Raw genomic sequence first — 25,883 nt, 5'->3', positions numbered from 1 at the left:
AGAGAATGCCTCTTTTATGGATCTAAACTGAGTCTTCAGAGTGAATCAGTTTCAGCTTTCACAGGAATGTAACAGGAAGGAAGCAGTTTCTAAACTAACTTTCCCGTTGTTCCTAGAAAAATACAACACGGCAAAAGCAGTTACTCTCTGTTTTATTCAGAGCACAAATTATATACTCCAAAATACAATTAGCACTTGTATCTGTAACAGATAACTACACTTTCTGGTTATGTATCTATCAAATTTTCATTTTAATAGTGATGACTCATAATAAAATTATGCATTCATCATTCCATTCATTAAACTGTTTAACTTGCAGGCTGTGCATGTAAACTGCAAATTCTCTGCATATGTGATCACATCATTCTCGCCCAGGCTCCAATTCTCAACCTAATATTTGTTAACATACACATATTCTTTTCAGAACAAGTTTTTTACGTGCATTCAGAGAGCAGATGCCGTCAAAAATGTTATCAAGTTACAGATGCACAGAGTACACTTGCTGAATATGTTTGGTAATATAGTTCTGAAATATCACTTCAGTTCCTGCCTTCTGCTGCCCCAAACTTCATTCTCCAGGGAACCATCCAAAAAAGCAATGCTACGAATTACTAAATTCAATCCTCAGATCAGCTCTTTTTGATACAGGAGAATACACTTTTAAACAAATTCAGCATAGGTTCTCTCTTGTTGAAAAAAGTGTGAGCACCAAAGATACTTTATTATCTGAAACCTCATCACAGGGAGAGAACTAAGGTGACAGTTATTGGAACGTGATCCAGAAAGCAAAAACAAAAACAAGAAACACAAGATATATGTGATCCAACAAGAGAAATTTTTATCTCCTCCAAGCCCCCTCTTTTTCCTAGCCATGCGTCCTTTCTTCCTACCTTCTTTTCCCCTCTTTCCCATTCCTCTTACCTCCTCTCTAATCACTCATCTCCATCTTTCTTCTTGTTCAGTAAAAGCTAGCATTTATTCTAGTATTTCTGTTCACAAGAGCCTCTACTCTCCCTTATCAACATCCCTTGCCTTATTATTGCTGCAGTCTTACAACAGCTATTCTGAACACCCCATTTCACAGGAAAGGCTCAAATAGGCTCTCAGCCAAGTTTCAAAATCAGGTGTCCTTATTCCAAAGCCTGTGCCCTCTTCCAACACCATGAAATTCTTTCCTTCCTCCTACATGGATCTCTTCTCCTCTTCTTGCCCTCCCTTCAGCTTCCTTTCCTGGTTTCCTGCTCCTTCTCCACTACCTCAACAAACCATCTTCCACCCCACCCCCACTCCCATCTGAACTGTCTTTTCCAGAAGCCTCCTTCATCATCAGAGAGGTCAGTTGGCCTCTACCCCTCCAGGGACAGAGCCTTCTTAAAGCATCATTAATCATCTCTTCCCCAGCCCCACCCTTACTTCATCAAAAATCTTACCCTATCTCCTGTATTACTAACAGCTGTTCCCTGAATTAATCACTTGTAGGATCAGAGGGAAGTATCCACCTAGGGAGGTTTTCTGATTCTCTCTCTCCCTCTCTTTCTAAATCATATTTAGTGCTGTTAATTGTTTTCAGATTGTCATTTAAACACTTCCGTACATTTGAAAAAAGTATTTGGGATGTAAAATTTATAATTTTACTCACCCATCATTTTTTAAAGAGACTATCATAAATTCATTTCCCCTGAAATAATCCTTCTTCCAGTACAAATTTTTAAATGATATGCTTTCCTATAAAAAATAAAAATAGAATTTTTTTACAAATCCTGAAGAATTACCTCCCAACAATTTCATTTTGAAATTTTTGTGCTCTTACTTCAGTGTTGTCAGTCACTCCAATTACAAACTGTGAAAATGAGGTACTAAAGACAATAATTTTATATTCCCCAGACTCTTTACAACTGTGAAATTTAATTACTCTGCTAAGAAATAATTCCTCTTGCATGATCTTGAGGCTAGTGAAAGGTTTTGGACAAAACACACACACAAAAATTTGTTTTTCTATTTTAAGAACTGAAAATTTGAAAAAGATTTTTTTTTGTCCTACCAACATAGTGGGAACAGAATTACTTTTTGGAATTTAAATTACAATATTTTCTGATTTTGATTTTGCCCCAGGGAAACCACTATAAGGATACTCAACCAGAATGAAATAGTTACAGTTTGTGATACAAGGAGATTTTTCCACTAAATCACATTTTATTCTTCAAAAGAAATTGTGACTAGTCAAGTAACAATTAAAATTCACATACAATCAGGGCATAATCAAACTGACAACCAGAACTTAAAAAAAAAAAAAAAACCAGAGAGACAAAGAGGGAAAAAAGTGTCTTTTTTAAAATCAAACATCTGAGCAATTCAGATATTGAATTCTTGCATATAACAAAAGATGAATGCTATGATCATAATAATATTTCTAGATAATAAATATTACCAGTAATTAAACAATGGTGATTTATAATCATTCCCTTTCAGATTTTGTTTTGTAGTAGTTTCCGTTTGTTTGCTTGCTTGTTAATCATACCTCACTTTCAATTCTATAGACCAGTACATTTCCCTGCATATTCTATCTGCAGCTTTTCCTAAGCCCCTCCCCTGGAGCAGACCACTTGGTTTCCATAGTAACTAGTATATAACTATTGCTCCTGGGATAACAGGAGGGGAGACGGAACAGCAGAAGAAAAGGACTAAAATTGGGTGGTTCGAGCATAACGCATCCTCTGTGTTACTGAGAGCTACCAAGAACTTTCTTCTGCTTCCCTATTTGGAAGAGTGCTTAGAACTTTTCAGAGTAGTGTTTCCAGCCAAGTTATACCCTCATCTCTGCCCAATGGTAAGAAATTCCTCTTTCACCTTCCAGGATCATGACTGTCCAAAGTGGATCGAGGTAGTACACACATCCCCATGCCTTCCACCTGTCATTCATTCTCTCCATTTGGACAGAAGTGCAGGACGTATGTTTGCTTCAAACTGAACACAAAGCTTTGTAAATCAGTATGAAAAAATAAATGTGCTCATTGATCCATTCAGTCCATTTGATACTTAATTTGAGATTTTATGTAAATGTGTGCTCTGAATCCTACCTCAGTAATGATGAGAATGTTTCCTAGGGATTGATTCTCTTACCTAACTCAAGAGAATGCTTATTTTTGTAACTGGGAAGAGAAGGAGTCCCTTGCTGGGAGTGAGAATTGTTTGGGGAATTCTAGAATGTTTATTCCCAACTTCACTTTCCATGTAACAATAGCTATTTTCAAAAAGCAATTTTCTTTCCTGTAGTTAAAGAGAATTGGGAAATCTGATCCGTTGGCAGGGTAGTGTTTGTCTCAGTCTTGTAAGGAAGTCTGAGCCCTCTCTCCCTTTTTAATATGAGAATTCGAAAGCAGTGGGGAAGTGATGTTGGACCTATCACAGCATTGCTAACAGACAGCCTATTACAGTATTTAATAAAAACAGAAACAGCATGCCTATCATAGGCTAATAAATCCTGCTTCCTGCACGCTTTAAAAACAGTAAGAAGCAGCTTCAACGGAGCTTCGGATAACTAATTTCAAGCATGGCTGTCTAGCGTGCCTGTCACTCCTATTGTCCTTCCAAACTCTTTCAGACATTTTGAGCAGGGAGTATTAAAGCTATGAGTTAGAAAGGGTTGTGACATTAATGGTCCAGAAAGGCTTTAGGCACAAGAGGCAATGATGATTACCGGTGGCTATTTGGAGGACTGCACTGGATCGCTGTCATTAAAAATTAAACGTGGCTTTTGAGGAAGATGTGACAACTACCGGAGGTAGGATTTGCATGTAAAACAAAGGAGTCTGTTGCTGTTTCGTGGTTTTGTTTGCTCTGTGCGGTGTGGGTCGTGGATTGCAGCCAGGTGCAGAGTGAGAAGCAGAAAGGGGAGAGAGGGGAGTGGGAGACAGATCCGCTTAGAGCAAAACACAGTGGATACTATTATGTTTTATGGCAGCAGTGCCTCGAGGACAAACTGTCTCCAGGCTCGTAGCCTGCTGAGTGTGCATTCCACGCTGCTTTTCCCGTGGAGTAGAATGATTAGAGGTCAAGGAGAAAAAACAGTTTGCTTCTTATCTATAGTGCCAGCTGGGCTGTTGGTAGGGTTAAGCAAAGACTTTGTTGGGTGGGAGGCATAAAGGTCCAAGAAAAATAAAGAAGAGGAAGCTGTCCTTAAGACTTGAAACCTGTTAAGCAAATATTTTATTCCCATGGTCAATGTGCTTTCATAGAGTCTAATTTTTAAAGGGGGAAATTGAAAGGTTACAAGGGATTTCCCTGATTAAAAAAAAGTACTCTGGATTTAATCTATTATAAAAGAAAATTAGGGACCTTCATCCATTTTGCATATTGAAAGGCTGATACACACTGTTTGTATGGTTTTGCTAAAGCAGAGCAAGAGTTTTAGACTGAAAAAGGGGCTTTCTGTTCCTGCTCTTGCTTTTAAACAACTGAGGAGGCTGCAGATGGAAATGATGATTCGTTAGAGGTTATGGACGTGACTTTTACCTTTTTCCCCCCCCTTCTTTTTTCTTTTTTTAGTGAACAGCATAAAAACACAATTCTCCTTGAAAGATCAGAGGGGCAGTTGGGTTCCAAAGTCCAGTGGATAATGAGTGGATTTGCAAGGGAACTTATACTGCTTTGTACTTTATTATAGGATCGGTATAGCTCACTCAGAAAAGGAAATGTCAGGAAACCATACACTGAGATTCTTAAAGCAAAAATGCAACGATCAGAAACCAGTCCTTCCCCAACTTGATCTATGGTGCAAGTTTCAGTGTTTGTCATTGCATGTGACCCTTAATGTGAAGTGGCAGAAATGTAGTGAGTGAATTTCTCAGTGCTGTTGTGTTATTTTCATGATGGGATTCGTAAACTCCAAGACGTAAAGATGTTGCTTTAGATTTTGAAAAACTAGTTCTGATGCACTGATTTGGTTATAATGAATGGCAAAGATACATAGAATAATTGTATGTTTATAAACAAATGTAATATTCTTCAAATGTATCTAAAACTTCTATATTAATGCAGTATTAATTAGAAATACAAATGAAAGACAATTATAGTATGTTTTCAGCTAAATACGGGAATCAAAGCTCAGTGGGGCTTTTTCTATTCTATGATGCAGTTGAGTTTGTACATTTGTGAGCTTCTGTGTATATGCTGCCATTCACAAACATACAAAGTTGAAATCATTGCCCTATAGCGTGTGGCATCGATGCTTAAAGTTGTGTGTCTATTTTTCCCAGTAGTGTGATGATTGTTACTGAACCAGCCAAACTCTCTTGGCTAGTCTTTATGACCAAGAGCACATGTCCATGAAACGACTGTACGGAATTTCTGATGCAATTGATGGCTATGACATCGTTTTCAGCTTCTGTGTGGCCAGTGGAATGTGTGACCTTGACCTTGTGAAGTCCCATTCTCTAGCCAGTTGTGCTCACCAGTCAAGAGCTCATATGTAGAAAGAGAAAGCTCATAATACATAAGCAGAAACACACACACGCATTTCATTTACTGTTGTCAGAAGTTTACAACTGAATATTGTTTCTATTTTTTTAATTAATTTCATTCATTTGAAAGGGACTTTCACTGACTCTGATTTTACCAATGTCTTCTGAATCTAGTCATATCAAGCATTTATTGTAGGGGCAATTCATGACATCAAAGTTGTCAATAGGACAAATTATTTTGTTGTGGTCATGCTTGTAACACTTTACTGATAAACTAAAATGCTTTTCACGATTTTCACAGATTTATTGGAAAAATTTCTAAATTATATCTTGTTGGTCTATATGTCAATACTGGACCCACCACAGCATGAAAAATAAAGGAGGAAAGTGCTCATTTTTTTTCTTTGTAAGCTGTGGAAAAAGCCAAAGTAGTTAAGTCAAAACAACCTGCTTTGTGTCACAAATAAATTTCATTACCTGTTTACATAAGTAGATATCAACCAAAGCATTTCCAAATGTTATTTCCTTTTAGTTTCTGCTACATCTACTAATAAAAAACCAACAATTCTCCAATTATTCAGAAGGCAAGTCTGGAATCTACCCTCACATAAAGAATAAGCAAAGCTTTGGTCAGTCTTGTTTTCTCAGTCCCCTTGAGTAGCACAGCCGTATCAGTCACCATGACACAAGTCACCAAGTCCAGGAATCGTCCTTGTTCTCTGCCTCTCATAAATACACCCAGGCATCATTCTACTTTATTGGTAGATTTCGGACAAGACATTTCTCAAACTAACATGAGCTTCCCTTTGATCATCTCTCTCCTTTCATCAAAATATGAAAAATGAATCTTCCAAAAATATCTCTGCTATTATATCAAATAAAAAAGCAGACTACAAAAATATATATACAAAGTAATCCTAATTTTAATAGATACGTCCTATGGAGAAAAAACTGCACCAAAATGTTAGCAGTAGTTATCTCACTGTGGAATTATTGGTGTATTTCATTCTCTTCATTCATTAGTAGAGTTGCTAAATTTTTTCAAAAAGCATATAATATATTAATAGTCACAAGGAGATTAACATCATCAAAGTTTATCTATGTCTCCTTTTCCAAACACATTGCCACCTTTTCCTATTATCATATGTCATATCACACACTGTGTCTTCACCCCAAATTCCAAAGTAACCTGTGGTCCAAGCAAGACAGAGCAGAGGTCCCCTTTCCTATAAGAGACCCTTCCTTCTTGGGTTTCTTGGTACATCATGAAAAACTCAGCATCATCCTTTCTCAGAGACTGACTCCTACATCTTAAATCAGATTTCCTAGAAAAAGAGATTGTGTGTGTGTGTGTGTGTGTGTGTGTGTATAATTCTATATAGATACAGTATTTTTTAATATCCTTTGCTGGCTCCTTTTTATCTCCTAAATCTTTAAATGATGCTCCATGGCTCACTTATAAATATCTTCTTTGTCTATATACTTACTCTATAAATGAGTCTCAAGACCTTAGAAACTACCTATACACAGCCCACAAATTCTAATCCCTACCCTGGACTTTTCTCCTAACTTCCTTACTTATATATTCAATTACCTATATAACATATCCACTTATATGCCTTATAAGCATCTCACACATAACATATTCGAAATCAATTTTCTCAATTTCTACACAAAATGTCCTCCTCCCGTATTTCCCCCTCATGTATATAAATGGAAACTCCATTCTTCTGCTTGCTCAGAAGACAAGTCTTGGAGTCCTCTTTGAATCCTCTCTTCTCTTCACATATCACAGAAAATCCCGTTGTCTCTACCTTCAAACTGTACCTAGAAATCAATTACTTATTATTCCCACAGCTACCTCTCTAGGCAAGTTACCATTAGCTCTAAGACTACTGCAATATTTTCACCATTGAGCCTTTGCTTCTTCCTCCTCTGCTCCCGTACACTGATTCTTCTCTGTACCCAATACCAGTGGTCATTTCAAATTTGAAGTTAAATCATAGTATCTTCTGCTCAAAAGCCTCTAACATCTTCCCACCTGACTACGGACAAAAGCCAGATCCTTACAATGGCCCACAGGCCATGCATGATCAGCAGCTGGGTTCCTCCCCGCCCCCTCCTGCCACCACTCTGTCTTTAGCACTTCACTGCGGCTACACTGACATCCTGGCTCTTCCTCAAACATGCCATGCACTCTCAAACCCCAGAGCTTTTGACTCTTCTGTGCCCAATGCCTGGAAAATTCTTCTCCTCCACGGCCACATGATTCAGGTTCTCACTTTCCTCAGGTCTCTGCCAAATGTCACTTTATCAGAGAAGACTTCACTGAAAACTTCCTTTCAAATTACACCCCTTTGCACACTTCCTACCCTCAGTCCCTGCTTTCTTTTTCTCTATAGCATAGCAAATTAGCCCTCAACATATTGTATGTTGAGTTTTTATTGTCTGTCTCTCTCCTACTAGAATGTAAACTCTATGACAGCAAGGATTTTGTTTTGTTCCTGATATATTTGCAGCACCAATCATTAAATGAATAAATAAATTGTTGAATGTAGGAATTGAATGTTTTCCCCCATCAAAATCCATTAGTAGCATTAGGCTCCAAGCAGGAGTTTTTCAACCTCAGGGTCTAAGCTTTGTGACATAACATTCTGTTGCTTTTTCCAAAAAGAAAGATACTGAACACCTTGAAGAAAGTCAAGGAGATTTATCAAGAAGATTTTCTTTCTCTTCCCTATACGGGAAAGAACTAAAAATCACATCACTGACCCCAATCTATGTCAAAGCAAATAAAAATTCAATTTACCTCAATTTGATCTTATCCAAAAGATGACTTCTATTTCAAAAAGGCATTTTCACAGATCTATATGAATGACTATATATAGTCTGTATAAATAACTACAGACAGACATGACCTGTGTTTTCTCTGCTCTTTCTTGGTGATGGGAGAAGGGATGGCAAAGCTAGGTTGAAAGGTACAGCTGGGGTCAGTATACTTCTCTGAGCAACAAGCCCCAGTAGCAATAGGAATCCATCAATAATAATCAGCAATTGTACTATTCACTTACATTCATTTCTTTCTTTCTAAATCAATAGGATAAGTTTCATGGTCTGGTTAACGGTGACCTTTCTATCATTCATAAGGTACATGTTTTCAAATAATTACATTATGATAAAATAATATTATTTTCCAAACTGTGTCCAAATAATAATGCCTAATATTTCTATAATGCTTTATAGCCTACAGAAGTAGTGATTTGAAAAGGACACAGCATCTGAGACAAGCACGGGTTTTACAAAGAGACAGACGTGGTCTGAATCTCACCTTCTCCTCTTCATCACTATGTGACCATGGGCAAGTTTTAAAAATCTTACCAAGACTCAGTTTCCTCACTGGTCATTGGTGATAATAATACCTATCTCTTTGGGTTGCAGATTAAACATGATCATGTATGCCAGTGCCCTATTAGAGTACTTGGCACAGAGGAGATGCTTAAAAAGTTAGAGTGTTCTCATTGTCATTTCATCTTTACAGTATGTCAGAGTAGGAAATATACTTTCCATTAAACAAGTAAGAAAACCAAGGTGCAGAGGATGTAATCCTTAAAACTGCTCAAGATCAAAGAACTAGTAAGCTATTGAAATTTACTTTCCCTTCAGCCATAGAGACTCCTGATAAATAGAATGTCAGCTTAACCATCTTTAATGTATTTAGTGACTAAAGGCTGCGAATGATTAGGGAAATTTTTTAAAAGGGAGGATCTGAAGAAGAAATTTCTCTTTCTTCTGTGAACAACGTGGGTGCCTTATATATTCCTTCCCTAAACAAAGAGTAGACTCAAATTCCAGTGAAACAACTTAAATGAACGCAAGTCTCAATCTTTAAACGTGCAGTATAAAGAAGCACTGGAACACCAGCTTCACAGCCTTGAAGACCTTGATTTGGATCCCACTTCTGCTTGTTCCTGTTGCTTAAACCTTTCTGAGCCTCCCTTTCCTCAGCAAAAATGTAGATAGTAATAGTACATCATGGGGCTGTGAGGATTAAGCGAGATAATCTATGCAAGGCTGTTAACACTGTCCTTGGCACAAATTAAGTGCATAATACATATTACCTATCAGCACTTTATTATTATCTAAAATGAAACTTGAAACATTATACATATTATGACACAGTTTGGGTTTAAAGTGTCTTCTTTGGTTCTAACTTCTTGGTATGGCATGTCTCTAAGCTCACTCAATAGAAATCATGTAAGAGTCATGTAAGCATCACATTATGTAAGAGTCTGAGGTGTTTGAGCGTTTGGCCAGCACCAGACACAGAATTTCCTGAAATCTGTGATGTTTGCTTGCTTCTTACTAGGCCCCAAAATGAAAGATGCAACTTTGGAAAAATCAAGAAAATGTCTGCTTGTGTGAGATACAAACCCAATTTTACAGATTCATGTTAAAAAGGACTTTAACCAAGTGCTTTCTCTCAGCCTTATCAGGCTCCCATTTCAAGATTTCCTGTCTTCACTCTGTTTATGGCTGTATGGGCTGAATTACTGGTAAACTGACCAGATGAGTGCATCTTACAGCATGACTCTAGTGCAGGACATGCATGAAACTGGCAATTAACATCATCAATTATTCCAGATTTACATTACTAATTTCTTAATGCAAAAGCATTTAATTTCATATAATTGATGAATAAAAATCAACACATGCAATTCAACTATTGGGAAAGTCTCAAATACTAATTTACAACATAGGCCAAACTTTTCTTTAATCAATTCTGAACTTCATCCTGCACCAAACAACTTGTCAAATTTCAGATTCTTGAAGGTTGGTTTGTGCCACTAACTATTGGATTTGCATGAGTGTTTCCTTTAATATTTTGTCATTTCTCAAATCTACCTCTTTAAGTGCAACTGGTCCCAACAGTAGTATCTCTCCCCAAAAATGTGGATATGCCATTGTCATTAAAACGTCACAGATTTTCAAGCTTTGATTGTTTTTTAAAAATCTTCAGAAGATATTACTCCTTTTTGCTCCAAGAATACTTTGTGCATAATTCTACCATGGCCCTTGGCACCCTGTACTATAATCTTTGGTTCATTTATCAGTTCCCCTTCTCCCCAGGGAAAGCCCCTGGAGGTGAAGGACTGGGTCACAGTCATAGCAGTGTTTCCAGTGCCTAGCACTGGAGTTCTTGGTGATGGTTAATGCTCAATAGGTATTTCTTGAATGAATGAATCAGTGATGTATATACCAGATGTCTTAGTGACCACTTTGACCTAAGGAGGGTAAATGACCAAGGGGACAAATCAGTCATGCACTTCAGAAATAGACTGCTATATGGAACTCTTTTGTAATAATGAAGCCCTGACCTGCATGTGCTTACTCACCTCTCATTCACCTGTTGTCTCACCTCTTCTCTTTATATTCCTTGGGCCATATAATCAGATGATTTAGTGACTGCTTCCCCATCCCTTCCTCTCTACTGTCTGCCCACAGTCGCTACCCCATCTTTCTAAAGAGTATGGTGGAGTGTGCCATTTGAAGCCAACTTCGAGTCTGACAGCCTCAGACAGCAAATTCCAAACTCCCGCTTCATCAAAGCCAGGGTGACAGATGAGCCCCAGTGAGAATTTCAGCTCAGGGGGAGGGGAGGGAATAAATCAGCTGTCAAAATGTCAAGCCTGCTGACTTCTTAGGAGAGAAAGAGAAGATGCTTATATTACTAGACAAGAGGCCTTTGGTTTACATTTGCCAGCATTTGTACGAAATAGGGAAAAATGTCAGATGAATCTCACATGCAGGTTCCTTGTCACCTTGGTGTTTTCCTGAGTGTGAAATTAAAACTCTGGAATACTCTGGACATGGGAGCTCATTTTCAGTTTTCAATATGTCTATTTAATGAGTTAAAAAAAATAGGTAGGCAAGTAGTAAAATACAATTTTAGCTTAGATAATTAGGTTGCATACTCCTTGAGAGCAGACACTATGTCTTTATAATTCCCACGTGAATAGTACTGTACTAAATATATATGGTTTTTTAAATAACTTTTTGACTGGTATACATTCCCCTATTCACAGAGGTAAAGCCATATTACAGAAGTCAGGTAAACGTCTTATTATTTATTGGTTGCTTGACTGGAGATTTAGGGTTCCAGAAACCACACAAATCTTAATTCCACTGAATCCCCTTTGTGTATTTGGTTTAGACAGCGCTCCTGGGGAGGAGGAAGGAAAGAAGGGCTTGGGAGTCCTGATATTGCCTGTTTATTCACAGAGTCATATTACTCACAGGCATTTGTGATTGGAAATGATTTACAAAACCAATCCATGTAGGCTTCCACCAAAGGAGGATTCAGTCTGGAACTTTGTCAAAATAAATGTAAGCACCATACTACGTGTGCCTGCAATAAAGCCGTTACAACCCTATGTGTGTCTAGGGAACTCCACTGTATTTTGTGACATAGTTGAAGTATCTTCAAAATAATGAGTTTGGTTTGTCAGACTGTTTAAGTCTTTTTATTATTATTTTTAAATTTTTTACTGGAAAGCTGGCAAAGGTCATGTGCTTGACTCACTAACTCTCATCCGAAAAAGTGAAACATCTTTCAAACTGAAACTCTTAGAAAGTTAAAAAAAAAAATAGGCAGCAATTCACATGCAAATCTAGAGTCTTTCTTGCTCTGCATCAGATGCAGAGGGTCATTCTGGCCATGCTGCATAGGGCACTTTATGCGAAGGAGAAAGAAGCAGTTGGTAAATCTTGCCCATGACATAATTCTTGAATGTCTTGAGTTTGGTTGTGTATAGCATCTAAAAATTTCTGACCATAGGGAAAACTTGTAGCTCCATCAAATTGAACTATAATTTCCTCAAAGGGATTATATGTCTGTGGTAAATCTGGGTCCATTGACTGTCTCTGGATATTTTTAAAAATTTCCTAGTTTATTCCAAGTGAAAAAAATTGGGGGAAAAACAAACAAGCTGACATCCAGAAAAAAGTAATACCCAACTTTAGAGGCAAAATTGCAACAGGTTTGGTCCAGTTTCTTCCTCTCTGTGAGGATGATCAATGACTGGTTCAACTTTGCTTCCTAGTGGTTTTATTTGATCCTGTGTGGTGCTTGGGAACAGCCAGGCAGGGTTCTCTGTGTAGACAACTCAAGGTAACTATTTGCTTTAAAAACATAAAAATAGAACAGCACAGGACTCAATTCTCTGTTGGAATGAATCAAAAGAAAAGAGAGAGGGAAACAAAATTCATATCAAAAGGAAAAGGAAGGCCTAGATAATATGTTGCCAAATTTGAGAAAATCTTTTTGGTTATATAAAAGACAACAATAGCCCTGATATGGAGAAAAGTGGCTAGAGAATGTCTATTACAACCTGCTTCTCAGTATTCCAGGTCTATTTCCTCATTGACAAGTGGATTTAGTGTCTGCTGAACTGAAACTGAAAAAAAAAAAAATAGTGTAAAGAAAACAGAAGATGAGCTCTGAGTTATATCTATATGAAAAGTTGCCGTGTGTGTAATTTTGATTTCAGATGGTGTCTAGTTTGTTTACTAGAAGATTCTTCCCCTTGGCCTATGAATGTGTTCGGGCATCCAAATCATTATTTTTTTTAAATCCATTCTCCAACCTCCCGCTCTCTAACTAATCAGTCCTTATTTCATATCTGCATTCATCCAATTCAACAAGTAATTTTTGAACATCCACTGGGGACTAGGCACTGTGATGGGTACTGGAGTTACAATGCTGAGCCAAATCAGAAACGATCCCCTCCTGCTGTAACCATGGGGGTGACAGCCCTGAATGAGAAAGACATTCATAGAGTCACACATCTCTGAGATGACTGAGCTGTTTAATGAAGAAGCACATGGGCAAAGACTACAGCATGGCCCTGCACTCACTCAGCATTTACCAAGGACTCAGTGTGTGTGTTTGTTTGTGTTTGTGTTTGTGTGAGAGAGAAAGAGAGAGAGAGGGAGGGAGGGAGGAAGAGAGAAAATTTCCTGCCCTCATGGAGCTTACATTCTTGTGAAAATTAGTACTTTCAAAAAAATTGGTAAACAAGGTAAGAAGGAAGCCTGTTAGAGTAGATGGGGACTGTGTGGCTAGATGGCAGGAAGATTAAAGATAAGGCTAGAGAGGCAGAAAGAGACTGGCTAATTAGGACCTTACTGGTCATGCTAAGGCATCCAAGGTATTAAGTAGGGGGCAGGCTAGATATTTGTGCTTTGCAAAGGTATATCTATCACAATGTGACGATCAAAAGGGAGCCAAGCAAGAGTGGGCAGAGAGAGAAGCCAGTTGAAAGGCTATAGTAATAATCCAGATGATGGTAGCCTGGACCAGGTGGCAGCAAGGTGGCAGAAAAACAGAAGGAGAGGTGCATAGGCAGGTATATCAGAGAGTGGGTGATGGGCTAATTTTGAGAGGATATGGGTGAAGGACCACATCAGATTTCTGCCTTGAGTAACTGGATAGATGGTGAGGTTATGGAACACCGGAGCATGACTAGAGTTTCCTTTCATCAAAAAAACATTTTGAAATTGTAGTCTATATGTAACGGTCTCCACTTCCTTGCTCCCCATTTATTTTTAAGGTACCGGTGCATTATTTCTAGACACACTGCTTTTCTGCGACTGCCCTCTTCATCCTTTCCAGGATTCCTTTATCATCCAATTTGTTGGCCCTTTCACAGCCTTCAGGACCCTTGATCACTACAGTACGGCCTCACTCTCTGTCTATATTTTTCCCTTTGAAATCCTTTCTTCCCTTGATTTTAATTATGTTTTAACTTCCAGGGTCCCCTCCCAACTTACAGTTCTATCTCATCTTTCCTCATTGATTGGTTCTCTTTTTTCCTTTTCTAACTTTTTTATGCTTTTTTCAATAATTGAAAATATTACCTGTCTAGCCATACATCCTACTATCTCTCCAGCTGCAATCTTGCTCCCCACCCTACATCTTACATTGCCTGCTACCTGGTAGACATTTCCCTGTGGTTACCATTTTACACTTCAAAATTCACTTGGCAAAACTAAACTCGTGTTAAGATCTAATAAAGCCACTCTGCCTCATGCTTCTATTCATTGTGCCACTGATTGCCCAGGATTTAACATCAACAATTCTTTCAATCCTCCTCCAGCTATAAACCTAATTGCACTGAGTCCTATTGATTCTTCCTTCAAAATATCTTTTTCATCTGTGCCTTTTATTCCTCCCTATGCAAATAAGGCACCTTTATTCTCACACTTTGGTTAATATGATTGTTTGTTAACCAAGCTCCTTGCCCCAAGTCTGATGTTTTTCAAAGTGCTGTCCTTAAATCACCTGCACAAGAATTACCTGGGGAGCTTTTTAAAATATCAAGTTGTATGGCCTGCATTTAATAAGAATTTTGGGGGGTAAAGCCTGAAAATTTAACAAACATCCCAGGTAGATCTGTCATACATAAACTCTGAGAAGAAATGCTGAGATCTCTTCCTGCCTATTTTCTTCTACACAGATCTTCTTAATGGATAGTTGCAAAGCAAAACCTTGATCTTGGAACTTCCCTAATCACAGTCCTTCAGCGACTCTTGCTTAACCAAGCAAATAAAGTCTCCTCCCAGGCCTGAACAGCAGATCCTCCAATATCTGGTGTCCAGATAAATTTGCAGCCTAATCTTTACTACAGCTCCCTTCTCTCACCCTGTGATACAACTGAACCATACTGCTTCCCACCCCTCAGACATAACTACCACATCCTCATGCCTGTGTCCCTTGGCCTAATGCATTTCAGACATCCAGGAAAGGCCTCTCTCCCCCTTCACTTTCACCAGTCAAACTCCTATCCACCCTCCAGTGGCCCCTCCTGGGTATAACCTTCTCTCATCCCTTTCCCCTTTCTCCTTTGCCCTTTCCAATCCGTGCCCTCCAGGATAAAATAGAAGGGACAGCTCTGGTCTTTGAACTCTTTGAGCAGGTTTTACCATTTGCCACTTCCTTATCACATAATTATACACATACATCTTTTTTCTTTTTTTTTTCTTCTATTTACAAGTTTTATGAAGAGAGGAACTGTATTTTATGAAAAGGAAGATTTATGGAATAAAATAAAAGTGGACGAGTTTGGATTCCATCAAGTGCGTGTCCTTGGGCAAATCATTTAACTTCTCTGAGCTTTGCCTCTATTAGTTAAGTGGGATAGTGTCACTTATGTTATAGGATTTTGTTCCATGTAAGTCGAGGTCTCTTGCAAAACACTGAGCCATATGAGGTTTCCTGTATTCAATTATTTTCACCTACAGAAAAAATGGCAATTTTATTAGACCCAGTTGTCCTCTATATTTTAGTATACTTTTCTTTAAAATATTGTTGTGTCCCATATTTATGCTTTGCATCCACTTTATACATCAGCCCCTTGCTCATTGGGAAAAGTATATATATATACACATAAAAACAATGTTATCACTATTGGCCTGAAGAGATAGAGAGGAAAGCACTGCACCAGCACCAAGGAGGCAAACTATTAATCTACCTCAGTGCTTGCCCTTGCCTGTTCCATTTTCAAAGCAGGTGAGCAAACAGCAATTTTAACAATAAGCTAAAGCAAGCTCTTTTCTAATGAGAGAGTTCTGTTAAACAAAGGTCAGCAGGGAAAGGAACAACATTCATTGTCTCTTGTTTATGGTCCATCTGGGCATCACGGAAACTTGCTCAAATTTCTCTCCTGAGCATTATGTTACCTAGAGTTTATCTAAATCACATTACACTCACCCTGGCTGGGATTCTTTGTCATTAATCAGAGCAGCAATGATGTTTTCAAATGCAACTTCTAAGATAAGTACGCACATTTTGTCCCTTCATCTATATTTCTCTACCCCTGCAGTATTTATGAAAAAGCCTTTCAACCAATTAACCCAAAGGAAACTCTTACTCTGAGAAGGTCAGTGTTATGTTGGTTATAAAGGTAAATGATCTAGTAAGGAGTTGATGTTTTTATGTTTTACTTAGTGTTAACTCTAGACTTTTCAGTCCAAGGAAACCTTCTTTGTTTAATGCTCCGTTTGTAAAAATAATAATAATAATTTGTCCCAACAAGTCATTCTGTTAAAGGAGTTCCTCAAGGAGATTACAATTTACTCAGAAATCATATTGAGTTGCAGGAGTTAGGAATAAGACAAATGCCATAATAAAGGTACATAGGGCTTTGAGTATTTTAATAGACAGAGAAAGATTACAAATAGAAGCTAAGGGCAAAGCTCCAAGAAGAAACAGTATTAATAGGGTTCCAATCGCTCGCTCTCTCTCTGTCAATTATGACATTAAGCAAGTTAATTAACATCTATCTGCTTCAGTTTCTTCCTCCATAAAATGGGGCCATAATACCTGCCACCTAGAGGTTTTGTGTAAGTTACATGAAATCGTGGTGCAAAAGGGCTAGCACAGTGCGGCAGGCAGTAGCCTATCAAGAAGTGGCACCTGTTGTTTTTGTTATTAATGTGACAATAAGCAATCATGTCAAATATTACAGAGTTCAAAGAGAAAGGGTTTTGGAGTCTGTGGTTTGGGAGTTTACTTATTCAATAGTGAAATGCAAGATCATTTGCCAAAACAAAGTAAAGCACCAAAATCAGTTTCAATGGTGTTAAAGGACTGAGAAGATGGTGAGGAAGCAAACCATTCTTTAACAAAAATTTTCCCCAAAAAGGAAAGCAAGAGTAAGGGCAGCTGCAAAGAGACAATAAGGAAGCAGGAGTAGTTTAGATATTCTTTCTTTTGACAGGCTGGCCATGGGGCCTCTTGGTAGTTGGTGAACTAGCACCTTACCTTATTTTGCAGGTTGCACACTGAATTCACACTGAATTCATCTCCCATTAGTCCTATAATTCTGTGTGGTGGGCATTATCACCCCTATTTTAAGACAGGGACACTGACGTTCAAAGGCATTGAAGGTCCTGCCCCAAGTCCCACAGCAAGTAATGGCAGAGCCAGCCTTTCTAGCCGACTCTAGTCGGTTCCTCTGACTCTAAACCCAGGGCCACACTGCCTAACTACGAACCCATCACCTGTGCCTCTGAAGCCTGCTTCACCAAGACACGGACATTTCCAGAGACGATTTGGAGACAACAACCGTGGAGAAAAAGCTGTTCTTGATATGGTCACTGCTAACAAGACCTTAAAAATGTCCACAATGATACACATTTACTGAGCACTCTGTGGACAGCAGGCACTTTACACAACATCAGCTGAAGCTTGTAAGCCTGCAGTAAGTTCAAGGCGTTGTGCTAAGCATTTGATATGCATTCTCTCATTGATAGCTCAGAACAGCTCCAGGAATTGAGTGCTCGTATTGTTTCTATTTTACACTTGAAAAGACTGAGGCTCAGAAGGAACAGTGGACTTGTCCAAGGTAATACACCTTGTAGGCAGCAAAGTTGGGGTTCAAGACGAACCAGCCTGACTCCCAAATTTTCAAGCATTGCATTTGACACCTGCTGGCCATTTGACATATTTTCTGCCCAGATGCCAATGTGCACAGGCTCCCAGTGTGCAAGCCTGGGCTGTGAGATCCCAAAAAGGTCATGCCCAGAGCTCAAGGAAACAGCGGGAAGCACATGACTCATGCACAAAGGTCTTGCTGGCCACTGACCCAGGCAATCTGCTTTCCCATGGATTAACATCTATCTCTGCTCTCTCCTTACCCGCTAAGTAAACCCCTAATGCATGGTGCTGGCCCTCAGCCAGATGCTGACCAAGGTTTACAGATGTGATTCTAAATGGTAACTATGGAAGAATGATTCCACAGCACTCCCACCACAAGCTTCCACACTGAGAAGCAGGAAAGGAGAAAGCAGAAGTTAAGCAGAGGAGCGAAATGTCTGGTAAGAGATTTCACATTTTTTTCTTAACATATCATCAAATTGTTTTTCTATTTTTTCCTTAGTCTTATCTTTTGAATAACAAAACCAAAAAACCATTCTATTCTTCTGCCACCAATCTCTCAGATAATTCAGGCTGACAACCCATTTCAGATGAAATACAAATTATGTCTCAGTTCTCTTTACCTAATACTTTCCGTAACCCAATATATATCAGTGGCATTATAAGCTTTATTTCCTTCCCATCCCATTTTCTAGAAATCGACCTTGACCTCATCAGTGTTGTACATGAGCTGCTTTCCTATAAAGTTACCTTTCCTCTGTCTAAGTAGAATTTGGATCACAGGTCCTTCCATTTCTGTAGTTATTGTTGCTGTTTTTGTGACTATTTTAACTCAAGCAAATATAATAATTATCCTTGCTTTTCTTTAAATTATAGAAATTCAAACACTCTATTACCCTGAAATTATTATAATTTGTATTCAAAAGCAATGACCTAATAAGTTACACATTTTAAGCCTCAGTACTCGGCTAGATTTGTGAATAAATACCATAGTCAATTCTGACAGCACCCTTAATGGTGTTAAGATTTTTTTTCTTCTTTGCTAGGTAGAGCAGCTTGATGTTATCCATATTTCAAAGGTATAATAAAAGCTAAGTATTTCTTACTGGTAGTTCTTCAATAAAGATAAGCAGGAAAAAAAAAACTACCCTATGCCAAAATGTTATCTTGTCTGGATTTTTATCACTGCTTGTCAACAAACTTCCTCAAAATGATATTGAATTAATTCATATTCACAAAAGCAAATCAATTTTAATAAAACATTGAAATGCAATTCAAACTGAAACTTCACCTGAAACTTGAACTTCTAAATTGCTGTTCATCTAAAGTCAGTTATGATTTATGACAGATACATAAAATGTGAGGAGGAAAACAGATTTTCTTTATTATCCTACCTAAGTGCCATCTGGCACCATGCTAGAAAAAATAGAAAACAAACAAACAAAAATCTGATTTGGGGCTAGTCTTGGTCTGGATGTGTTTACAAGATTAGATTGAAAAAAATTTGAAAGATGTACTACATATTAGCCAAAGTAAATTTTTAAGAATGCCTGTTGAAAACAAAATTAAAAAGCAGACACATGGGCAAGCCACTTGAATGTAAGAAATGATGGGGAATGTGCCCCAGAGACAGAAAGGGACAAAGTTTGGGGCTGAGGACAGTAATGTCACCTAGCACTGGGCATTCTCTGGTCAGCTTTAGAAATTCTTATGGTACCAGGGGGATGTTCAAATTGGTTTTCCCGAAAATAAGCCCTTGTAAGAGAATGGTAGGCAGAAAAGAGAGAGTAGATCATTGGAAGAAATCATTGAAAAAGGATGTACCAGGAGCAAATTATTTTAGCAAAAGCTATTAAAATTAATAATAGCTAACATTTATTGATTACTTATTTATGTGTCAGGTACCATGCTAAATCATCTCATCCTGATGACAAATCTATGAGTAGGTTTTCTTATCATCTCTCTTTTTCAGATAAGGAAATTGAGGCACGGAAAAGTCCAGCGACTAATCCAAAATTAGTCAGCAAGCATTAAGACTTTGATTCAATTTCAGGTGATACAATCCTGGTTCCAAAGTCTATACTTTTAGTCACCATTTCCAAGAAATTCCAACACACTATGTATTTAAAATGATAACATTAAGAAGATATGGTTCTAGGTAAATTCGAATGAACTTCTAATAAGTATTCAAACTTGAAATATTTATCAGAGTCAAACCTTGAAACTGAAGTTGGTACAAAGCACTATGCCTGTTCCTCATCCTTCGTTAGAGAAAGGAACCTAAAGTCATAGTGAGATTTACAGAGTACATAAGCATTTATATTTAAAGAAAAATGTTTTTTTCTCTTATCAGGATCACCTAGAAACTTATAAGAAAATACAATTTCTTCCTTTTTTTTTTCTGATATAGAAAAAGTGACCTAACTGTAAATCAATTTAATTCAGTTCTTTTCAACAATCAATTATTGGGCCCTTTTCAAGAAAAAGCACTTATGCTTTTGCTTCTCCTTTTAAAAACTTGAATTCACACTACCTCTATTAAACAAGTATAATTTACATTCAGAATCATTAGCCTAGTAAGATACTAAAATTGATAAAAAGATTAGAACATGCTTCTTTGCCCTCAAGTTCCTTGCAAACTAGTATTGATTACTACTCAGAAGAAAATACTGTCTGGGTTACCGCAAGCATCTGGGTGTCATGTAAAGAACATAGGTCCGTGCAAGTGACTTTATCATGGGTAGGAGTGGTCAAGAGAGGACTTCATAAGGTTGTCTAATAAATTCTTCCTCAACTATTAACAGATAAGAATGTATGACCAAGTCCAAGGGTCTTATCATTTTAACCTAGATTTCTTAAAGACAAAGCCTTCAGGCTGAAAAAAAGAGATGATGCAAATGGTGGGCTAACAGACCAGAGGAGCTGGCACATTAGAAGGGTGTCCTCACACAGTGCAGCTGAAACCCCTCCACCCCCACTACCTCCTGCTCAAGTTGGGAGGTTACAAGAACAATGAGAGTCAAAAGAAAGAATATACAAAACGTTTTATTATTTTTCAGAAATAAAACTGCTCTTCACCATCTACAACCCTTCCCTTAGCAAAGGGTCTTCTCCCCTGGTCCATCAACTCTCAATGTGCAAGCAAAGGATAAGGTTTAATCTAAGGGAATCATACAGTGTTAAGAGCATGAACTTTTATATCTGGATTTGACCTCTGCTCTTCCATTACTGACTGTGTCTTCTTAGGCAAGTCACTTCAAGTCACTTCCATCTATAAAGTGGATTCTCATAATACTGATCTTGTAGGGCTTGGGGAGGTTTGAATAAGATAACACATATATAATATGTGCTGGTATGATAAGTGTGGCTATAAATGTTCACAAAGCCCTGTGCCAACATTACATTTAATGATGTATAACAGTCTCCAGTGTATTGTGATTGTGGGGTGTGTATGTGTGTGTATTTTTGTTTACTCAGATATATTATAAGTCTCTTGTTCTTAATACTAACTCCATCCAAAAAAATATGGTCTCTAATATCAAGCAGTTTGCAATTAAGTAATGAAAACAGCACAAGCAGTAATATACTAAAAAGTAGAATTGCTAAATCTCACCCTAGACCCATGAAGTGTTTTAGGACTGCCAAGAAGAAGAAGGCTAATTTTGACTATGCATTTGGAATGGCTATGGTATGGAATACCATAGGGGAGTGAGTATTTGACCTGTGGCTTAAAACAGGGGGTGAAGTAAGAATTAAAAGTGAAAAGGAGGAAACAGATGTCCTAAAATTTACAAAGGTAAAAGAGACACAACTTGGTGATTCATGGGACATGGGGTGTAAATAAGAGAGAGAAAAAGTGACAGATAACCAGAATTTTTAAGCCCAGGAAACTGGGAAGACAGTGTTGGTCAGTTTCATGGGGGATCACAGGGAAAGAATGGAACTGATGGAAGAGGATGAGGCTGGGTTTGGAACATGTTGAGTTTGAGGTGGAGGGACAACATCCAGATAAGGAAGCCTCCCTGTGAGGTAAATTGCTACTCAGGAGAGGGATGCAGATTTCAGAGCCATTTTCATGACTTCATTTACACTTAGGCACAATTAAAGGAAATTTGGGGGGCATGGAAAAAAAACCAAGAGAACATAGAATCACAGAAATCCAAGGAAGAGAAGACGTCACAGAGGCAGTGGGGATCAGGAGTGTCGCCCTGCAGAGAGCCTGGAGGGGGATGAAGACAGAGGGACTTTGTTGGACATGTGGTGCCCTCAAAGTTATTCAGGACTGGCCTGGATCAGAACTATAGAGAAGGCAAACTAGGAGGAAAGACAATGCATGGAATCATAACTTGAGGGACAAGGGAAGGTGTTTGATTAAGATAACAGAAGGCTGAGCACATTTGCACACTGATGAGAAGGAGCAGTAAAATGGATTAAAGTTGAAGAATATATAAAGATTAATTAATATTTCAAGACCCCAGAGCCATGGTTATCTACCATTTCTGAGCACTAGACTCAACTGGGACCCTTAAAATACTAATGTCTAGTCTTGATGTGCAGAGATTCTGATTAAATTGCTTCAGGTAGGGCGGGAACCTCTATTATTTATTAGTTCTCCCAGGTGATTTTAATATGTATTCAAGTAAGAGAGCCACTGACTTAGAAGAACTGGGCATTGGATTAAGGCCATAATAGAGGGTCACTTTGGATGACACAGGCACTCTTCTTCCTCTAAAATGGAAGTAGGGTAACTTTGGAATGGGGAGTAGGGAAAGGGTGAATTAAGAGCAGAAACATTTTGAAGGAAGAACGTTCAAAGAACCCATAATGGATGATTTCAGTTTAAGAAAGTAGAAGGTGAGATGCTTCAAGTAAGCAGGCAGGAGTGACATTGAATCATGAAAAAAATTTAAATGTCCTGAACAACTACTAGGATTCCACCAGGAATAAATAAGGTAATTGTCCATTTACTGCTTAATTCTCTCTACTCTTATTTGTTGGCCAATCCCTGACATAGAAAAGGCATTACTGTCTTTCTTGTTCCTCCCCAGAAAAAGAGAAGAAGAAGAAAATTTATAAACAGGGGGAACTGAGAAGAACAGAAAAGGTCTAGAGCCTCAGGGAAGACTTTAAGCAGGAGTAGCAAGAGGGAGAAAATCTAAGCCGCAGGCTCAGATCTCTGTGAAATCACTTAGATCTTGTCCACGAAGGCTTCTTGGGATCACCTTGGGCAATTCCTCCCATTTAAATGATGAGTAAACTGAGGTGCAGAGAGATTCTGTGATTCAACCAGATCAAACAGCAAGTTAGCACCACCAAGGCACCTCGAGATAAAGTCTGATACCCACACCAGCGCCTGCCGCTCCTGTGTATACTCAGCCTCATGACCTCTGTGGTTGAAGTTCCCAGTAAACAAAACGGCAGTAGCTCTTCTGGGAGGATTAATAAGAAATCCATAAATTGTTTTTAGCTCGTTGCAAGAGAGAAAAAATGTTCAATTTCTTCTTTATTGCTATTATTATGTGAACCAGATTGAATTGCTGCGTCTCTTAAGAGTTTCTTATGACTAGTGTGAAGTTTCCCATTTTAACCCAAGCCAATTTTAAATTGCCTATGGAATATACAGATAACTATAATAATTCAGTTGCCACACACAGTACACTGTTTGAAATACAACCAAAGAGAAAGAGGAAAACTTGCAAGCACAGAGAGGTAGCAAGATAGAGCCTGCAAGACTGTAAAAAGACGTGTTCCAGGTAAGGAAGAAGGGGCAGTGCATGCTGACAAGATCAGTGTGTCTCCTGCGCTGTGTGGCCACAGTTCGTGGACCATAGCTTTAACCCCCTGGGTCTGCATGTTTCATCTGTAAAGCCAGATGAATGAGCTAGATTATCTCTCAGGCCCTTTCCATTTCTAACCACCTGTATTTTAATTTTTGCCATCATGCTCCACAAAGGCGTCCTGAAATAGTTTAGAACAAACTACATAGAATATTGCATGGATCATATTTCCAGGTCTTTTAAAATTATAAATAAATTTATGTCTCAACTTCGTTTCTTACCTGGAAAGTAGAGGAGTGCCTGAGTCAACAGTCTCCCCTTTAGCCCTGCACTTCAATGGCCCCTTCACTTCCTTTGGTTAGTTGCACCAGGCACTAGGCTAGTTGCTATTTACCTTACATGGTTGAATGCTCTGTTCCCTCACCCCACACAGCCAGGGAGGGCATGGAACAATGACTACTCTGTCTTGGTACAAAGGCCTCTGGGCATCATTCTCTCTTCTTTTTTTTTTTCTTTTTTTTTTTTTAATCCCATTCAAGCATACAGTACACTCTTGGGTCATCTCAGGAGCCCTGTGGACAGGCCAGAAAGACCCGAGAGTGTGCAACAAAGCAGAGAGTGACGTGACAGAGTGGCATGCACTAGAGGTAAGCCAGAGTATCCCAGAGAACTGTGTTTGTTTTGCATTCATCCTCTTGAATTGGTCTAGGAATTGGTGATGATTGCTATCCAGAAAGAGGCTACAATTAAACAGAAAGGTTTTGGTTTAGATGAATTGGAAAATGGCTGGAAGATGGAAAATTAGAGAACGCAATGTTACCTGCCTCTGGAAGAGAAGATGATCACTCATGGGAAAGCTTTCTTTCATAGGGAAGTGATTTCCCTTCTCTCAGTTGGATTTGGGGCTGTTTCTTGATTCTAGTGTATACGAGAAATATTTTTTAAAATGGTGTGGTGTCAGTTCATAAGCTGCAGGTTTCAATTCTAATATATTAGAATTGTGTGTTTTTTCTCAGTCTTTCAAATTCTCAATTATGTTACTGTCAGAATTTTCTTCTGTTTGATCAATTTTCTGAAAGAAGCTCTGTCTAGACATGTGAACAGACTTACTAACTTGGAGAATAGATACAAACATCTAAATTACTACAGGAAAAAGATCTTAACTGATTGTTGTATGCAACAAGTCTTTGATCTTTACTCATATTAATTATCCAAGTATGTGTTTAGATCTCTAATTGGTATTGCATATGTAGAAATTGTCTCACACAAACATATTTAACAACAGTGTTATTTTACAGGATTTTTTTTCTCTGCAAATTAGATCACAGTATTTTTAGTGATGGGAAAATATATACAAATTCAAACTGACAGCAATTCACGGATCCCTAATATTCCAATATGCTCTGGTATATGTCACTCGCTTTGTAAAATGATTATTAATACCCTGACTGCAAAGTTGCTTAAGAAACATTTCATTTAAAATTAGCCATAATTTTCTTCTTTTAGATTATACAGATGCATTGTTAAGATCATTTTGTTTCCCTGTATTATTTTCCCTGTTTAAAAAAAGAATTTTATATATATATATATATATATATATATATATATATATATATACACACACACACACATACACAGAGAGACAGACAGACAGAGACGGCGAGGTGGAGAGAGAAAAATGAATATATACTGAAACAAAAAACAAAAACCAAAAAGCTTGAAAGAAAGGAAGAGGGAAGGAAGGATAGAGGAAAGACAGGAAAGAGGAAAGACAGGAAAGGAAGGAAAGAGGGAGGGAGGGAAGAAAGAAAAAAAAGACAAGAGAAGAAAAGATAAGAAAATATTTGGCAAGTAATTAGTCAGTTCATTTGATTATCTCACATCACCGAACAGAATGCTTCAAGTCTTTCCAAAACCTTTGTATCATTTGGTTCAAATGTTCTCCTCTGAGGGGTGAATTTATTGGCAACAACTGAGGGTGCTGAGATAAGTCAGGGTGGGAACCCGAGTAATTGCCAACCAGTCAGGAGACCTTTGTCTGAGAACTTGAGGTGAATAGGAAACACTGACAGTCAGAGGGACAGAGACTTCTATTTGGAGGACATTTCTCCCAAGAACAAATGATTCATAATTAAACCGAAGATAACCCCCAGCAAAGTGATTGCTATCCTAACTTTACTCTTAGGATTCTTCGTCAAAGCAAGAGATTGC

General features: G+C 38.2%; 1 protein-coding gene across 5 annotated transcripts in view; it reads left to right on the top strand.

Annotated features, from left to right (window-relative positions):
• The first annotated feature begins 3,388 nt into the window (after nucleotides 1–3,388).
• Nucleotides 3,389–25,883, top strand: part of KCNMB2 (potassium calcium-activated channel subfamily M regulatory beta subunit 2) — a 229,535-nt gene continuing 207,040 nt past the window's right edge. For 2 of the 5 annotated variants that reach the window (XM_074367645.1, XM_074367634.1), the window contains exons 1-2: nucleotides 3,389–3,781; nucleotides 24,212–24,319. The gene's annotated coding sequence lies outside the window, so the exon portion shown is untranslated. Of the gene's footprint in view, nucleotides 3,782–17,875; nucleotides 18,336–24,211; nucleotides 24,320–25,883 lie in introns of those variants that run through there. The other 3 variants (XM_010947800.3, XM_045511277.2, XM_074367652.1) reach the window with 2 other exon arrangements.

This window comes from Camelus bactrianus, chromosome 1, assembly GCF_048773025.1.
Source record: "Camelus bactrianus isolate YW-2024 breed Bactrian camel chromosome 1, ASM4877302v1, whole genome shotgun sequence".
NCBI classification, from domain to species: domain Eukaryota; kingdom Metazoa; phylum Chordata; class Mammalia; order Artiodactyla; family Camelidae; genus Camelus; species Camelus bactrianus.
This window is presented reverse-complemented; position numbering and strand designations above follow the sequence as displayed.